A 17495-nucleotide genomic window follows, 5' to 3' on the forward strand; every position below is an offset into this window, starting at 1 on the left:
CTAGGAAGTGAGTGCTTCCCCAAGAAACAGAGCAAGGCCTGCCCTCGTCTCGGGGAACACACACCCTCTGTGCCTTCATGAGCAGGGAGTCACTAGGACAGAACACGCTAGGGGGCAGAGGACTGGGCCCCGCCTCCTGAATGGAGGAGCAACAAAGAATCTGTAGGCCTATTTGCAAACCAGCACTCCAGCTACAAAGCCACTTTCCGTTTTTAGAAAGCACTCATCGCCCAGGCACAGCTGGGTTGTCAACCTGCCTTTACCCAGATGCAAAGGTGGAGAGAAGAAAGGATGGAAAAGAAATGTGTTTTCCCAACTGGCATGCTGCCAGCAGGCATCCTGAGACTGCTCGCCTCTGTGCTGTCCCGTATACCGTGTCACCGTCCATTCAGGCTGCCGTCCCAACATACCTAAGGCTGGCTTCTGACAGCAGCCTTGGGGAGCCCTATGCTCACTCTTGTTCCTCAAAGATGGAGCCTCATGTGGCAGAAGGGGTGAGCAAGTCCCTTCAGGCCCCTTTCCTGGGGCACCAATCCTCCGTATGAGCACAGAGCCTTATGACCTAATACCTAAGCCCCCCCCCTTAATATCATGGCTTTGGGGGGTTTGGTTTCAACAGGTAAATTTTGAGGGGGGACGCAAGCTTTCAGACTGTGGCACACAGGCTCGTGTGGGAGAGAGAGAGAGCCCACAGCCCCAAATGGATGAGGATAAGAGAAGGGAGGAACATTCCAGAAACAAAGGGAGAAAAGCGTGTCTCAGCCAGTTAGAAAGGTCAGCCCCACTTGAGACATAATCAAAGACGGAGCTAACGGGGTTGGAGGGCCGGTGGCTCTTTCCCATCTTCTGTCAAACCCGCTGAGTGGATGTCGCATAAGAAGAGAAGTGGTGACTCAGCAAGGGTAGAGGTGAGAGCTGAGCTCCTCTCTGGAGGACTTGATGGGTGCGGGTAAGCAGGTGGTGGGGAGGTGTTAATCCCGGCTCAGGGGAGCTCAGGGCTGGCTGTTGGGTGCCCGCTGTACCTCCCTGCCATGCCTGACCCTGTGGCAGGGACACTGAGCGTCTCATTCTTCCAGAAAGTGTCCCTCGTAGCACACAGAGGCGGCAGGAAAGTGGGGATGCTTTCTCATCCATCCTAACACGCTGCCTCTGTGTTTGCCTTCGTGGTGAACACGCTAGTGCCAAGGCTGATTCAGAGGTAGCCAGGTTTTTCTGCTTCGAGTCATCGCCACTCTCGCAAATTGCCATAAAATACTCCGATACACACTAGCTAAGGAACCAGTCTCGTCTAGTGGGAATTAGTCTCTTAGCATATGAGCCAGCCAGAGAGTATACTAAGGAAGAAAGCACAGAGCTTCGAGGTTTTGTTCTTTGTTACGAAGCCCAGATGCATAAGGACACAAAGTGCCTTTGGTCAGTAGCACTTAACTGCACTTGGCCTTGACCCAGGATCACACTTTCCTCCCCTATCCCCACCTCTGCCTTCTGACCCTACAGAGAATGCTTCACTATCCGCCAAGCCCGCCCCAGGGCTGCTGTAGAAGCCTGCCTGCCTGGATAATATTGCGTGTGTGTTTAAGATTTATTTGAAAGGAAGAATTACAGAGGTAAAGGCAGAGAGAGAAAAGTCTTCCATCCACTGGTTCACTCCCCAAATGGCCACAACAGCCAGAGCTACACCGATCTGGAGCCAGGAGCCAGGAGCTTCTTCCGGGTCTCCCACGTGGGTGCAGGGGCCCAAGGACTTGGGCCATCTTCTACTGCTTTCCCAGGCCACAGCAGAGAGTTGGTTTGGAAGTGGAGCAGCTGGGACTTGAACCGGTGCCCATATGGGATGCCGGCACTGCAGGTGCCAGCTTTACCCACTATGCCACAGCGCCGGCCCTTGGCCATATTGTTTTTATGCTTCTCTGACAATGTTTCCATCTCTACTTAAAGAGCATGAGCCCTAGAGAGAAGGGACTTGGGCTCTTTGCATCTGTACCAACACTGAGTTTGGGACGAGTGCTGGCATAGAGGCTTAACTTTGGGAAGGGATCCCAGAAACAGGAAGAGGGAGTGGGGAGGGGAGAAAAGGAAAGGAGGGGAAACCAATGCCAGGTGTGTCCTCAAGGTGGCCACTGCCGTACATGGGGAGCGTGCCCTCGGGCCTCCCACCCCTCACCCATCAAGCTGGCCCAGGATGCCATACAGCCCTCACCCTGCCAGGCCCCATGGGATGTGCCTAGGGGGTGGGTCTTTCCGGCAGCTACCAAGCTTTCTGCGTGAGCGAAGCCTCTGGGCCTGCATGAGCACTGTGGGGAAACCCATTGATTTCCCAAAGGCGCTCCTTTTCAAGGAGGACCCAAAGATGAGTGGAAGGTGCCAGAGGGACCGGAACAGCGACAAGATGGGAGGCGGGGATAAGACTTCCGAGTGAGAGGGGCCTGTGTCAGGCCGTAAGGAGGCAGTGGGGGAGCCATTTAGGAGGGAGCACTGGTGGGCTCGCAGGCTGCACGTGGGTGAGGGGACACAGGCCTCTGGCTCCCCACGCCTTCCTGGCTGCTGACCTGGCCGTGGGCAGAGAGTGGAACCAGGCGCTGAGGGAGGGAAGGAAGACGTTGAGTGTGAAGCCAGGTGGGGGTGGAGTTGGGGAGCAGTTGGGGGCCAAAGCTTTGGGCAGGGACTGAAAAGCATCAGTGAGGGCCCAGCGGAAGGGAAAGGCTGAGGTTGGCAGAGGTTCGGGCCTCTGAGCAGTGCAGACCAGGTAGGGGGACCGGGCTGAGGGCAGATCTGATCTCAGCTCGGGGTTTTTGTTGCCTGGGTCCAGAAGGACAAGAGGACAGGAAAATTCCAGACACTAAGTGTGTGAGCCTCTAGGCCACCTGTCAAATTTTGTGAGGGGCTCGAGGCGATTATTTGGAATTTTCCACATGTTCTAGCGTCTTAAATTAAAACTTGCAGTCTGGCGATTTCTCCCGTCTGTGACCCGAAACAGAAAATGAATGGATTTGGGTTTTTGGTGCTATTGAGTCTTCATGGCCAAAAAAGATTTCTTATGAAAATGGCATTGGCTACAGGTTCCTCGCAGGCATCCCAGGCCTCTGAGCTGAGCTGCGGAGTGACTTCCTGGGAAGGGGCTGAGGTAGGGAAAGTTTAGCAGGCACATCCTGGGCTGGCTTCCCACTGTTGGCACCCGGCCACGCCTGGCATGGAGGAAGCGCATCTAAAAGCCACAGGGGCCTTAGGCAGTCTCTTCCTTTACTGGAGACGCCCTCAGAACATATTTGCCTTCTGGCTCTGTGTTTTGTTTGTTTGTTTTTTAAAATTTATTTGAGAGGCAGTGAAAGAGAGAGTGAGAGAGAGCGCACTGCCATCCCCTGGTTCATTCTCCAAATACCCATTGCAACTGAGACTGCGCAGAGGCAAACGCTGGGAACTCAATCCAGGTCTTCCACACAGGGGCCAAGAGCACAGGGGCTGGAGATGGGTATGGAACCCAGGCTTTCAGATGTGGGATGCAAGCATGTTGGCAGCTGGGCTAGACACCTGCCCCTGTTTTAGTTTAATTTAGTATTTCCTTTTTTTTTTTTTTTTAATTTTTTGACAGGCAGAGTGGACAGTGAGAGAGAGAGACAGAGAGAAAGGTCTTCCTTTGCCGTTGGTTCACCCTCCAATGGCCGCTGTGGCCGGCGCGCTGCGGCCGGCACACCGCGCTGATCCGATGGCAGGAGTCAGGAGCCAGGTGCTTTTCCTGGTCTCCCATGAGGTGCAGGGCCCAAGCACCTGGGCCATCCTCCACTGCACTCCCTGGCCACAGCAGAGAGCTGGCCTGGAAGAGGGGCAACCGGGACAGAATCCTGCGCCCCAACCGGGACTAGAACCCGGTGTGCCGGCGCCGCGGCTCACTAGGCTAATCCTCCGCCTAGCGGTGCCATTCACTGGTTCACTTCCCAAGTGGCTGAACAACCAGGGCTGGGCTGACCCAAAGCCAGGAGCCAGGAGCTTCTTCTGAGTCTCCCATGTGGGTGGCAGGGGCCCAGGGACTTGGGCCATCTTCCACTGCTTCCCAGGCACATGAGCAGGGAGCTGTCACCCATACTGGATGCTGGCACTGCAGGAGGCGGCTTAACTCACTGCGACAGGGTGCAGGCCCAGCCTTGGGTTTTATTTTCTGCATCTCCCCCCACCTTTTCCTCTATGCTCTCCCTGGGGCTATGAGGCAACAAGAAAATATTTTAATCCATCTCAGGATGCTTTGTAGGTCATTTCCTTGAATACAGGGCTGCTGGCTTTGCAAGTGCTCCAATGACCCCGAGAAGTGGACCTGCCCCTGAGGCTTGTGGACAAAAGGGGATGCTGGCCTGGCCCTGCCCACATTACACTGTGTGCACTCTCTGGGGTTGCAAGACCCTGCTGTCCAGGTCCCACTGGGTGGACGTGGGGCTGAGGGAGGGGACCTTAACCCCACTCTGCAGAGAGCTTTGGAACTTTGGTTTTCGTCGAGTATTTTAAGCCCTTCTCTGCTCATGCAAGCTTAAAACTTTGGTCATCTCGAATGAGTTTTCAAACTCTCAACAGTTGCTTTAAAGGTAAGTCTGCTTTGAAGACGGGTGGAAATTCCAATCGTGTTCCTATTCATAGTCCAGGAGTGAGTGGGAACTAAAAATACCAGCATGTTGGATTTTATCTTATTTTATTTTTTTCCCTCTCATGTCCTGAATAGAATCTCAGCAAGTCCTCTGGGGGATTTGGGGAGAGCGTCTGGCTCCTCTGCACCCACGCTGACACCCTGCGGTGGCCTCGGCAGCCAGGCCCAGGGGCCCACAGACCCTGGGGCCAATTGCGCCGTGACTCGGAGGCCGTTTCTCTAAACACGTACAATGAATTTCCCTAACCACATTATCCACGTAACAGGCAAGACGGCTGGACGCTGGGAAAACTTCAGCACAGTCGGGGCGTGGGGAGTAGCACAGGCCAAATTAGCTGACAAGTATCATCTCCGCTCCGTGTGCAGGCTGACAGCAAGCAGCTCTCCAAGTTATTAGCAGGGCGTTGTGGCCGGAGAGAGCTACGTGCTGCATTCAAAGTCATGTTCATTACCCACTGGCTGGTCCCGCCTGGGCCCTGGCGGGGCAGAGAGAGGCTACAGCTACAGACAAGGCATGCACACGTGGGCTTGGAAACTCTTTTACTTGAGAGGCAAACCTGGCGTAGACACTCATTTACCCATGCTGGCTTCTGCGCGAGTCAGTTTTTCTGAAAGAAGAGAGGTTCCTTTAAAAACAAAATAAGTCCCTCTGAAATCTGTCAACATTTTTTTTTTTAAATTTTTCTAACCAGAGCTGTCTTTTGTAATTAGATTTCAATTTAAGACAAGATGACTGGGTCCCAGTGCCTGATTAAGAGAGAGATATCTTAAGAAGACCAGAAGCTTGGATGTTGAGGTTGGAGACAAACTGCTCTCCCGTTTCTGGAAATTTGCTCTCCCTAGCACAGAAGCATCTTGGCACAGCCCTGTCTTTCTTGCCTAGCAGGGTCAGGCTGCCCCCTTGGCAGTGTGGGCTGGCATTCTGATTGACAGACCGGGTTAACAGTCCATAGCCAAGGTAATAACCATTTGGTGGGACCATATCGAAGCTCATTATTAAAGTTAATTAACAGGAAGCCCAATTAACTTATTAGCCATCCAACGGTGGAGAGACAGCTAAAGGTCACTTAGGAACTGGTCAGTCCTCAGCTCTTTTATTTTAGCCTGCGAGCGAAGGAAGAAAATATTTACTGAGTGAAACAGAACACAAAGAAAGATTGCTGAAGACCAGAGGCACCATGGAAACCCTCCACTCTGAGTGCCGCACGGCTTCCAAAAAACACGGGCTGATGACAACAATTTCTGGTATTATATAATGCATGCCACAGAGGGACAGTCCACCGAGCCCGTGTTTCCTTGCTGTGAACTTATTTATTCCTTTCACTTAAAAAATATCTTCGGGGAAGAAACTCAACCAGATGAAAACAAGCCACTCCAGAGAGAGATTGCCTGAGAGCTTTGGCTAACACGGAAGTCCCGAAGCCTGGTGAAACCATGGAGCTGGTGAGCCCAGTAAGCTCCACCCAGCCCTCCTCCCTGGCCTGCCAGCCTAGGCCTGTCTTTATCATCGGGTTCATCTCCATTTCCTGGCCACATAAAATGAAATGGGATGGGACACATAAACCCCACCCGTAGCTTCATGCCTACTTGACATTGGGTAAATTCGCCCAAATCTGTGGAGGTCACCGTGGGAAGAAGAGGAGTTTGAGGACCAGATTGACATAGTGTCGACACCCGGCCCTGCCACTGGCTAGAGGGGTGACCCGGACAGTCGCTTGGCCATCCTGAACAGAACTTGCAGTGCTGAATGGAGTAGACGTAATAACAGTGAAATTACCCAGGGGGCTTTGGCGTTGAGCAGACAGCTCTGTTAGTCCTACTATTGTCGTCAGTGGCCCGTATGAGTGACAGAGAGCAGGAGGAGGGGCCCCCTTTGTTTAATACATTTTACAAAGCACTCCTCATGTCCCAGTGCTGAGGGTACCCCAGGGCTACCCAGGATCATCTTGGGACTCCAGAAAAGACTGGGATGTCTTCTTTTGTTTTGTTTTAATGTTTTATCCATTGATTTGAGAGGCAGAGTTACAGACAGAGAGAGATCTTCCAACTGCTGATTCATTCCCCAAATGGCCGCAACAGCCAGAGCTGGGTCAATCCCAGGCCCAGGCTCCTTCCGGGTTTTCTACGCAGGTGCAAGGGCCCAAGCACTTGGGCCATCTTCCACTGCTGTCCCAGGCCACAGCAGAGAGCTGCATCAGAAGAGAAGCAACTGGGTCTCGAACCAGTGCCCATATGGGATGCTGGTGCTGCAGGCAGGGGCTTAGCCCTCTATGCCACAGCACTGGCCCCAGCTGGGTCTGTCTTACACAGCCGTCCCCAGGGGCCATGGGCTGGTGTTTGGGCCACTTCTCTCTGGCCAGAGTCTGGTTCCATTGAAGCTACCTCAGGCTTACCATGGAGTAGAAGTGGCTCTCAAACATTTTGGTCTCAAGGTGCCCTGATGCTCTTAAAAATCATTGATGATCTTGTATTCGTTTTCTTGTCTCTGCTTGTCTTACTCCATTTTCTCTTGCTATAACAGAATGCCTGACACTGGGTAACTTATAAAGGAAATATGTTAATTCAGCTCATAGTTCTGGGAATCCAAGAGCATGGCGCCAGCATGTGTTTGCTTCGGGTGAGGGCAGAAAGCAGAAATAGGTGCATGAAAAGAGAGGAGAGCACTGTGCAGCTGACCTGTTTGAGGACAACCCACCCGCACAGGAAATAAGCCACTCTCGAGAGAACCAATCCAGTCCCGGGAGAAAGACACCAATCGCTCTTACAGACCCCACCTCCCAGCACTGCCATACTGGCAGTCAGGTTCCTACATGAGTTTGGGTGGGGATGAACCGTATGCAAAGCCCAGCACTGCTGCAGGAAGACTCCACCCACTTAGTGTGAGAAGCTATGCAAATGTGTCGCTTCCCCCTTCCGGAGGTCAGGCGTGTGCATGCAGGGCTGAGGTGAAGGGCTAGACAGGGCAGGTTCTCCCTGGAGACTCTGGGGGAAGATTCTGTTCCCGGCTTTTCTCAGCTGTGAGGCTCTCCTGCATTCCTAGGCCTGTAGACGCTTCCTCAGGTCATGCAGCTTCTGTTTCTGGCCTCGCGTCTCCCACCAAGCTTCCTCTGCCTCCCTCTGACAGGAACGGTTCCAAAATCAGCCCCACGTCTGCATAATCACAGACAAAGAATTTTTCCATCCCCAAACCCCTCACTTAATCCCATCTGTAAAGTCCCCCTTTCCATAGAAAGTACAACTTTAGGGGCTATTATCCAACCTACCAAAGACTCTAAATGGTTTGGTTATGAGGATTATGGTTATTCATGTCTACCATGCTAGAAATTAGAACTGGAGATGTAACCATAATTTAGTCATTAATTCACTTGAGAATAACAATAACCCTGTTATAGGTTAGCATAAATAACATTTTAATAATATATATATATTCCAAAATTACAAAATGGAATGAAAAGAGTAGCATTATATCTCATTTTTACAAATTTCTTTAAAGTTCAGATTGATAGAAAACAGCTCATTTCTTATATCTATTGTGAGATTGTGAGAGTTTTTTTTTTTTTTTTGGTTGACACATATGATAAAAACTCAGCCTTTTACAATACTCATGATTGGAAGAGGAAGATGGCATATTTTAATAGCCATTTCAAATGATTGTGAGTAGTATTCTTTGATGCCACACCTAAACTCAACAAATGGTAGTCTCCCAAACATTAGTTGCAACGTAGAATCTAAAAACATCCATGGGCTGTTGATTCTGTTACCATAAAATCCGTTGTCCTACTTTGAATAGACTTTTTTTTAGCCATGCATGACTTTATAACATCATATTACAATACTGGCCATTTGGAAAATACTGGCTTATTAAGGTATATGAATCTTCCACATATTGACACATCTCATTACACAGCATTTAAAAATCACAGTAGTGTGGGTGTTTGGTACAACAGTTGAGACACCACTCGGGACACCTGCAACCTATTTTGGAACGTCTGGATTTGAGTCCTGGCTCCGCTTCCATCTCCAGCTTCCTGCTAATGTGCACCCTGGGAAGCAATAGGTGATGGTTCAAGTACTTGGGTCCCTGCCATCCTCAGGGAGACCCAGATGGAGTTCCAGGCTCCCAGCTTCAGCCTGGCACTTGCAGGTGTTCAGGGAGTGAACCAGCAGGTGGGAGATCTCTTTGTCTCTCTGCCTTTCAAATCATAAACAAATAAATAAAACTTTAAAAATAAAAATCACACTTGTTAATATCATCACGACTTTACCACAGAAGTCTTTAAGTATTGGGAAACTGTCAACCAAACATTCTAACATTGGCTTGAAAACTCAAATGTTATCACTGGCAGCAAACACTTAAGTTGTTACCCTGGAAATGACAGTCTCTCTGCTTCATTCTTGAAAACATCTACCAAATACCTAAATCTAAATAGAGTCATTCAGCAGTTCTTTCAAATATAAACAGTGACCTGTTGGGAGAAAGTGGTTTGTTCAGCTCGCCCCTCAAGCCATCACACACATGCTCTTTTTGAGATGATGACCATGGACACAGGGCTGTATGCGTGCATCCCATTTTATCACACAAGATATTAAGAGATGTGTTCCATATGGGTGCCAGTTCAAGTCCCAGCTGCTTCACTTCCAATCCAGCTCCCTGCTGTGGCCTAGGAAAGCAGTAGAAGATGGCCCGAGTCCTTGGGCCCCTGCACCCACGTGGAAGACCTGGAAGAAGCTCCTGGCTCCTGGCTTTGGATTGGCGCAGCTCCAGTCATTGCAGCCAACTGGGGTGTGAACCAGTGGATGGAAGACCTCTCTCTCTCTCTCTCTCCCTCCCTCCCTCTGTCTCTGCCTCTCTGTAACTCTGCCTTTCAAATAACATAAAGAAGCTTTTTTAAAAAATGTGTTCTCAAGAATGGAAAATTAATTCTATAGCGCTATCCAGAACACTCTTAAACGGCAATGCCTTTGGTTTTATAGGTTTTTTTTTTTTATGTTTGTTTTACTGTGAGTTCCTGGCAATGAAGAATATCAGGATCACTAGTGAAAGAGGTCTTTTAAAATTCATGCATTTTTTGCAAAAAGTATGCATGGATTCCAAAATCCTGGGCACCAAAATCAGCTTTTTTTTTTTTAAACCAGTAACATGCATCCATTATCATCATCAACTATTGTGTATCCTGCGCAATTGTATGTGTTGTACTTTATATGACTGACACTGCAGTAGCTGTGTTTATATCACCATGACCATAAATACACAAATAATGGGTTCGACAACTATGTCAAGAGGTGATAGGCATTTTTCAGCTCTGTTATCTATTAGTTCCATTTCTATTAGTATTTTGAAGTAGCTTTGTATGAATTGCTGATGCTATTCTGATTATAGCAGTCCTACCCATCAGGGAAAATGTCAACACAATGAAAAAGGAAAATACCATCTTAGTTTCATTATGAAAATACTGTTGATCTCAACAGACTCCCAGAAAAATCTTGGGGCTCCCCAGAGGCCAACAGTTCACACTTGGAGAACTGGTGCTGTAGAGAAACCTACACCCCAAGAGATGTGGAATCAAACAGAGATGACCAGGAGCCACTCTGATGATCAGAAATTACAGAGGTAGGGACTGGCACTGTGGCGTAGTGGGTAAAACTGCTGTCTGCAGTGCCAGCATTCCATATGGCACCGGTTCGAGTCCCAGCTGCTCCACTTCCCATCCAGCTCTCTGCTATGGCCTGGGAAAGCAGTAGAAGGTGGACCAAGTCCTTGGGCCCCTGCACCTGTGTGGGAGACCTGGAAGAAGCTCCTGGCTCCTGGCTTTGGATAGGCTCATCTCCAGCCATTGCAGCCATTTGGGGAGTGAACCAACAGTTGGAAGATCTCTCTCTCTCTCTCTCTCTTTCTCTCCCTCTCTCCCTCTCTCCCTCTGCCTCTCTGTAACTCTGCCTTTCAAATAAATAAATGTTTTTTTAAAAAAATTACAGAGGTAGCAAATGCTTTCCTGGAATAGACAAAGTTCTAGTCCCAACTCAAATCCTTTGGAACTTGTTTTCCCATGGAACCCAATATTTTCTTATGTGAAAGATGAAAATATTTTCCCTAACAGCTTCAGAATTTTATTATAAGAGTCAAGTTTTGGTGATGTGTGTAAAGCTAATTTTGTCTTAATGTTTCATTATGTACAATTTACAGCGTCAATTACACATAGTAAGCAGTGATGTTGACACCTGAGATGCACAGTGCAGCCACCACCACAGTCAGGATAACAAACACACTCATTTCTCCCCGGAGCTTCCTCCTGCCCCTTCATCACCCCTCTCTCCCACCCCCACTTTGCCCCTTCCCCTGCCAGGCAACAACCGGACCTGCCTTCCGTCGCAATAGATGACTTGGTGTTTTCCGGAATTCTACATAAATAAAGTCACGATGTATTGTGTTGCTGACTGGTTCCTTTTACTTGGCGGGATTACTTTGAGAGTCATCCATGCTGTAGGGTGTAGCAATAGTTCATTCCTTTTTAGCTGTGAGTATTGTCCCATTGTATTGATACACTACAGTTTCTTTAGCCATTCACCTGCTCATAGACATTTGGGCTATTTCTAGCTTTTGGCTAACACAAACAAAATTGCTTTGAATGCTCATGTATAAATTTTAGTGTGAACTTATGAGGGTACATCAAAAGGTTCAGGGGAAAGATATACTATGAAAAAATACCAAACACAGATTCAAATTTTATTTACTTAATAAAAGGGGGGGGGGCGGTGCGGAGACATCTTCCACCCATTGGTTCATTCCCCAAATGCATGACACAGCCTGAGCTGGCCAGGTTGAAGCCAGGAAGCAGGAACTCCATCCAGGTCTCCCATGTAAGTGGCAGGAGCCCGAGTACTTGAGCCATCACCTGCTGCCTCCCAGGATGTGCATTAGTAGGAAGCTGGAGTCGGAAGTGGAGGCAGGTCTTGAACCCAGGCCCTCCAATATGAGATGTGATGTCTCAAGAAGTATGTTAACCCTTCAAAGTCGTTTTGCACCAAAATAAACTTATCTTTTCTGTTCTTCCACAAAGTGCCCTTTTATTCTTTCATTTCATTTGGGAAAGCACCTAGGATTAGAATGACTGGATCATAATCTCGGCACATGTTTTGCTTTTTAAGAAGCTGCCAGACTGCTTTCCCAAGTGATTGCACTGCTCTAGCCATCCACAGACAGCGTGTGGGCGCTGAAGCTCCTCCGGATCCCCACGACCCGATGAGGTCCATCTTCCCAATGGTTGTCACTCCAACAAGTGTAACACGCGTTATAGCGATTTGAATGCCAAAGTTCCATTCGCAGACGTGAGTCTCTGTGAACAATACTTTTACCCTGTGTAACTCCAGGACACGTGGATTTAGCTGGCGTGTGTTTTGCAATCATTGCTGAGTTGCTTTGTAAATATTTTCTAAAATTTTAGGATCATTTTGAGTTCTTAATAAATATGACAAATTTAATAAAGATTACAACCATGGAGGTTTTTATTTCTTTGAGTTTGCAAAAATAATCCCATTGACTGACCAGTGAGAATGTTCTCTTTCTGCTTCTTCCCAAACTTTCCAAACTGTTAACATTTATATCCAAGCGGACACAGCCTGGGAGGAATTTACTAATGAAAAGCCTGTTCACCTCTTCTGCACCAACACTGACAGCTTCTGCTGCTTTTCTCCAGTCATTAAGTCATTAGGTCGGTTCTTATTTTCATTGCAAAGGTGACTCCAGCAGGAAATTTGGACCTTGAGACAACTAGAGGCAAAATATGTTCAGAATCTTCTTGCTGCTACTAGGTGGGAAAAACCTATGCTGGGCTGCCCATCTCAGAGGCATTCTCATTTGCATCCCAGAATCGCACCAAGTCTCAGGCCTAAGGACCTTGCTAGCTCTGATTGCTAAGGAGGAAAAAAATTAGATCATTAAATAGCAAGGGAAGACTGGAGAGATTTCTAAAATTAAACACTAATTAGATGCACTTTTTTAAACAAATGCTTAGTTCCTTGTTTTTTCCCTTCAGTGCTAATTTATGGTGTTCCTGCCTGTTATTAATGAACACTTTCTGGGGTTGGCATTGTGACACAGCAGGTAAAACTGCTGCCTGCAGCCCCTGTATCTCATACAGATGCCAGTTCAAGTCCTGGCTGCTGCTCTTCCAATCCAGCTCCCTGCTAATGTGCCTGGGAAAAGCAGCAGAAGATGGCCCAAGTTCTGGGGCCCCTAACACCCATGTAGGAGACCCGGAGGAAGCTCCTGGTTCCTGGCTTCTGCCTGGCCCAGTCCCAACCATTGCAGCCATCTAGGGAGTGAATCAGCAGATGGAAGATCTCTCTTGCTTGCTCTCTCTCTTTCTCTCCTCCTCTCTCTATAACTCTTTCAAACAATAAGTAAATCTTAATAATTAAACTCTTTCCACCACTGATAACTCCTGAAACATTTTAAAATGAATTATCTCAACACATCTAGGAGGAATGCCAAGTTTAAAGATTAACAAGAAAACAATCGGAACAGGAGAAAAGCTTACTGCCTGACCTGCATACCCTCTTCTAGTTTTTTTGTTGTGATGTTGCAAACTCACACAAACACAGCAATTTATTTATTTATTTTTTATTTTTTTATCTTTGACAGGCAGAGTGGACAGTGAGAGAGAGAGACAGAGAGAAAGGTCTTCCTTTGCCGTTGGGTCACCCTCCAATGGCCGCCACGGCAGCGCGCTGTGGCCGGAGCACCGCGCTGATCCGAAGCCAGGAACCAGGTGCTTCTCCTGGTCTCCCATGGGGTGCAGGTCCAAAGCATTTGGGCCATCCTCCACTGCACTCCCGGGCCATAGCAGAGAGCTGGCCTGGAAGAGGGGCAACCAGGACAGAATCCGGCGCCCCGACCGGGACTAGAACCCGGTGTGGCGGCGCCGCAGGCGGAGGATTAGCCTATTGAGCCGCGGCGCCGACCACAAACACAGCAATTTAAACAACACAAACTCATTTCATTACTGTGTCTGTAGACCAGGAGTCCAGTACTCCCAAATCAAGCCGAGAGAGAGAGAGAGAGAGAGAGAGAGAGAAAGAGAAAGGGAGGGAGGGGGCGAGAGAGAGAGAAACATGCTGGTTCATTCCCCAAATAGCCACAAGGGCTGGGGTTAGTCCAGGCTGAAGCTTGGAGTCCAGAACCCCATCCGGGTCTCCCAAATGAGTGGCAGGGGTCCAAGTACTTGGGCCATCTTCCAAAGCTTTCCCAGGTGCATTAGTGGGAAGTTGGATCAGAAGTGGAGCAGCCAGGACTTGAACCTGTGCTTCCATGGGGTGCTAGATGAACCCACTGTGCCACAACCCCAGCTGCAGGGCTGCAATCTCGGATGAGGCTTGGGCTTCTCTTCCAAGTTCATGTGGTTGCTGGAAGAATCCAGTGCCTTGCTATTCCCTTGGAACTTGAATTGCTACTATCTCCTTGCTGGTTTCAACCATGGTTAGTCTCTGCCCATAAAGATCCCCTTGCATCCCATCACCGGGTCTTCTCAGCACGTGGCAGCTCCACTGTTCACAGCGCTGTCCCCGGGCGGCTGTGATGGAGTCTTAGATAGAGTGATGGGAGTGGGTGTCTTGGCACCTTTGGCTGTTCCGCATCAACTAACGCAGGGAGCCACAGTCCCGCCACCTCCCCAGGCCCCACACACTCATGCGGAGAAGCTTGCATGGAGCATACATCTATCTGAGTGTGGGAATTGAGAGGGCCAGCCAAGGAGTCCACCCTCCGCAGAAAGCACGTAGCAAGGGCCCGAATTCAGGTCTCAGGCACCCATCAGAGGACCTCCATACACTCCCGTCACACCCACTTCCTCCGGGGGAAGCCCTCAGCAACCACAGCCAGCACCCTCTCCTCCCAGAAAGGATGGGGTTTGAAGCCCATGCAGCGCCTGTGGGCTGGGCAGCTGGACCTTGGCTGGCATCCGCGGGAGCTGACTCCGCAAGGTCTCCCAGGTGTCAGGAGTGGCCTGGCTGATGGCGACACTCTCCCGGGGAAGCCAGCAGCATTCCTTCTGAGCTGGACACAGACTCAGAGAGGCCTGTCTGCTTGCGGCTGCCCAGGCCCGCTGTGGACAAGGCCGTCTTCTGCTTCTTCACTTCTTAGTCTTTCCAGTAACTCTCTTCAGAAGACGGCATCCCTGGCCGGCGCTGCAGCTCACTAGGCTAATCCTCCGCCTGCGGCGCTGGCACACCAGGTTCTAGTCCTGGTTGGGGCGCCGGATTCTGTCCCGGTTGCCCCTCTTCCAGGCCAGCTCTCTGCTGTGGCCCGGGAGTGCAGTGGAGGATGGCCCAAGTGCTTGGGCCCTGCACCCGCATGGGAGACCAGGAGAAGCACCTGGCTCCTGCCATCGGATCAGCGCAGCACGCCGGCCGCGGCGGCCATTCGAGGGTGAACCAACGGCAAAGGAAGACCTTTCTCTCTGTCTCTCTCTCACTGTTCACTCTGCCTGTCAAAAAAAAAAAAAAAAATGGCATCCCGACTCCCTCGATTTCCAATCATTGCTCAAATGTTTCTTTCCCCATGTGCAACAAGTCTCAATGCTCTTGTGACATGGCCCCGTCACCTGGCTGTCCTCCTGTGCAGGTCACCACTGGCTGTCCTACCTGCTTCCTCTCTCCCTCCGTGCACACAAGGCTGACCCGGGTTTCCAAGCCTTGGCTTCCTAGCTGAGCTCTCCACAATGGAGCTACGGGGAGGTGGGCGGCTTCCCACCATCCAAACCATCCATGCTTGCTTCTCCATGCTCTCTCCCGACTTTGCAGATGATGAGGAGGTTTTGGGGGTGAAGCAGCCACAGATGGGAGGAGCCTGGGAGGAGAGCTGCTCCCCCAACCCTGAGCTCCCTCTCCGGACGGCCGCATGAGAAAGAGACAATTCTCTACGCTATCCCCATTTCAATCAATTAGTTATCTTTGCTAATGACGCTAACTTCCTCCTCCTGCTTACCCGGCTCCTCACCCAGGGACCCGCACAGAGCAAACAAGTGGTCAGAGAAGGCACACGTGGGTGTCTGTCCAAGAATCCTGCCTTCATTCCTTCATTTTCTTCTTACAACTCAACAGAGTTTCATCCCAGCAAACAATGACTATCTCCGAATCTTTAGTGTTGGCACGGAATGTTCTGGCTATTGACCACAGACAATCTTGATATGATGTTGAGTTTCTTGTCCAATTGCATCATGAGAAAGTCATTTGCCATTTCTTATTAATAACAGTAACAATATGATGTCAGTGATCTAACTTCTCAAGTGACTAACATGGGCCAGCCCTCCCCCTCCAACACACACACACACACACACACACACACACAGGGATACTTCAGAAAGTTTGTAGAAAAATGGAATTAAACTCTACCTCTCAAATAAATAAATAAAATATTTTTTTAAAAAGATACGTTTATTTTGGAGGCAAATCATGCTTTAAACCAGGCACAGTTTTTCCCTAATAGGAATTTTCCACGATCTCTGTGAAGATACCTTGTATAATCCCTAAACAGCAAACCTGCCGTGTTGGTGCTGTCGATGAGAACCGAGACTCCGCAGGTAGGGAACTGAGGCTGGGGAGTGGCAGAGGCCACTTCAGGCCCGGGGCTCTCCCACCTCTCTGTGCACACTTCCTGTCTACTGCTATCCCCACTTCAAGGTTTCCCTGCCACGGAGCCATCTGCCCTCTTCCCCAGGACGAGTGACACAGGCACCGCCAGCCCATATGGCACCTTCCTATGAGTTAGAACGAGGCACACCTTCATTAACAAGACAACCTTGATGCCATCTGCCAGAAATGTATTGCAATAAATACACACGTCTCCTATGTCTGCAATGTCCGTGGTGGGGTTGCTTGGAACGTTCAGTGTGCAACCTACACAACTGTGCAGAGCTGGCAAAGAATGTCAAATTGTCATGTAGGGTCTGGTCCAAATTTTAAAATTAAAATGATTGCTCCAGACTGCTGGGTAGAGTTTTTTTTTTTGTTTTTTTTTTTTTTGTTAGGAGCTTGGTGGTTCTAAGCCTCCGTGTTCTGATCAAAACCCGGTTCTGGATGATGTAAGGAAGACGGGGGTCCCTGGTATGCTCGCTGGCGCCCATTGCTTTGACTCTGACCGCTGATTCCTCAGGAACAGCTGCCCGATCCTGTAGTTCTTTTCACTTCTCCCCCAGAGGCAGTGGTTCTGAGGGTTGGAACCTCAGGCAAGTGCAGAAGGCACCTAGTGCAGGGCCGTGGCAGAGTTGGGGGCAGCAGAGCGGAGTTGGTGTGGCCACAGCACCCTTTCAGGGATTTCTGTTGGTCTGGAGGTCACAGCCTGCAGTCTGGAAAGAGAAGTGGAGAGGCCCTGGGTTCACGGGAGCATCCTGCGTCAGTCATACAGAAATTCGCTCTGCCTACAAAGGGTCTTCAACAAGTCCGTGGGGAATGTGTATTATGAAAAAACTACACAAGGCTTCCAATTTTATTTCTTTTTTTTTTAATTTATTTTCCAGTTAGAGTTATAGACAGTGAGAGAGAGAGAGACAGAGAGAAAGGTCTTCCTTCCATTGGTTCACCCCCCAAATGGCTGCCACGGCCGGCGCTACGCCAATCCAAAGCCAGGAGCCAGGTGCTTCCTCCTGGTCTCCCATGTGGGTGCAGGGCCCAAGCACCTGGGCCATCCTCCACTGCCTTCCCGGGCCACAGCAGAGAGCTGGACTGGAAGAGGAGCAACCGGGACTAGAACCAGCGCCCATTTGGGATGCCAGCGCCGCAGGCGGAGGATTAACCTAGTGAGCCACGGCGCTGGCCCCACAATTCTATTTCATGCCAAAATAAACTCATCTTTTAACTCCATTTTCCATGA

Source organism: Oryctolagus cuniculus, chromosome 8 (genome assembly GCF_051225735.1).
Source record: "Oryctolagus cuniculus isolate XC-2025 breed Fujian yellow rabbit chromosome 8, ASM5122573v1, whole genome shotgun sequence".
NCBI lineage: Eukaryota > Metazoa > Chordata > Mammalia > Lagomorpha > Leporidae > Oryctolagus > Oryctolagus cuniculus.